Raw genomic sequence first — 2,125 nt, 5'->3', positions numbered from 1 at the left:
GATTTTAGTTTTATTTTGTGGTGAATTTTTTGTCTTTAAAACAAATGCAAGATTCAGACTGAAGTAGTTGGAATTTTACAGTTCGAAACAATTATTTCTGTAAACTTTGTGTTTTTTAACTCACGAACTTCTCAGTTTTAACATTTTGACCCCTGTGTGTACTAGAAGGGGTACGGAGTAAGTTTTACATACGAGCTATGTGCCTCATGCATAGTCCCAACATATTATATACTCAGACTGGTCAGATATTTTAAAAAATTTCAGTGAAACTCAGGTAATATTATTGTTTATCAAATTATTTTATTTGAAGAGTTACACATTATATTATAATATAAAAATGTGTAATTTTGCAAAAACTTGTTTAAAATATGGTACACACGGTTTATAAAAAAATAAATTGTCTAAAAACTATATATAGTCCATCCCAAACCCTTCTTTCAGTGCGTCATAGTTGATCGAATTCTCTCTAACGCTAGAAGTGGCAGAAAAAAAAACGTGAGTCTGTGATTATTATACATAGAACTTGGAAAATTACGGATGTATACCTAATTTAGAGTTTAGAATACGCTAAATAGATATCCAATCAATGATGCGCATAAATATAATTTAACGCTGATGGTTTCGATCGTGACAGTACTTTCACAATGTCAACTGATAAAATGATAATTGTCATTCCAGGTTAGTATTTTCAGATATTTTACAGTGAAAATTTAATTTTGTATTTATTGTCATAAAAATATTTTAAATATGCCGAGATATACCGAGAAGGAACAAAGACTAATATTAAAATTATTAAATTATTTTCAATTAGAAAACGACGCTGGGACAACTTTATTACCAGTTTCTGCCGTTCATTAACCAATAACTATGAACATGTTATTAGAACTCGTGTATACAGAATGTTTAGTGAAGGTTTGTATCAAAATATAGTTTGCCATGACCTACTGAAATATCACTAGCGTCTTTAAATTTTTTCTTGTTCATTTTAGGCTAACATGTTACCCTTCATACCAAAAATACCAAATTCAAGTTGGACTAAACACTCTTTAGTAGAATGGTTAAAAGGGAGACATGTACGTGTTTCAACAACCATGATGAAACTTGAATTATTGGAGATGGTAAATATTAGCTAATTAAGCACTTTCCTTGGAGTGTATAGAATATGAATTATGACAAACTGCCGTTCCAATATAATGCGCAATTAAAATTTATATACAGGACGGGACCTTTAATATGTAAATTAAAAAACAATTTTGAATTGTTTAAGTTTTTATTCTATATTTAAAAAAAAAATAACCTTTTCACATTTAACCGATTACGATTCTGCAACTGTCAGATTTAACTAAAATGTCATGCAATAATTCTCGACATTCTTAAAATCCTATATGACGTCAAAATTAGTGACGCACTGAAAGAAGGGTTTGGGACAGACTGTACCTGGCAAAGTGACAAACTGTGTATGTATAGTATTTTTCATATAAAAATGCGTGCACGTCATTCAAGATTTACGACGTCAGAACCCCACAACGTTGCCAAAACATCAGAATAGTAAGTAAGGAATTTTTAAAATGTCAACTATTTGTCAAACTACTATATTAACAGTAAATACACTTAGTTTTAAGATTACTGCAACACACTAAAATACATAGGAAAACATTTTAATACAAAATTATATATTCTAAATTTTAAACTTACCTCTTTTAGAGCGTTAATAGTAAAAATGTCCCACCAGCTTATCAGCTTTCTACATACTTTAGTTGTTTTGGCATAACACAATTACAATACACAACAATAATTAGTTTTTAAAGCTATTAATCTAAATTTAATATGTATTTATAAATACAATTTATTAATATATAATATATAATGATCAAATTGTGTAAGAAATCAAAACATAAACAAAATTCTTACTCTAAAAAAGCGGCTTTATACACTTTTACCACACGCTGAACTGTCAAGAAAATTTGAAGTATTCCCTTATCAGTTGCGTACAATTATCTAATCTGTTTAATTAAAATTATTATTTTGTGGAATATTAGACTTACAGACTTCATAAAATTTTATTTTATTAATAATAACAAATGTTTTTGGTTATTTAATCAATATAATTCTAAAATTTCCAATA

The sequence above is a fragment of the Diabrotica undecimpunctata genome, chromosome 7, assembly GCF_040954645.1.
Source record: "Diabrotica undecimpunctata isolate CICGRU chromosome 7, icDiaUnde3, whole genome shotgun sequence".
Lineage (NCBI taxonomy): Eukaryota > Metazoa > Arthropoda > Insecta > Coleoptera > Chrysomelidae > Diabrotica > Diabrotica undecimpunctata.
This window is presented reverse-complemented; position numbering follows the sequence as displayed.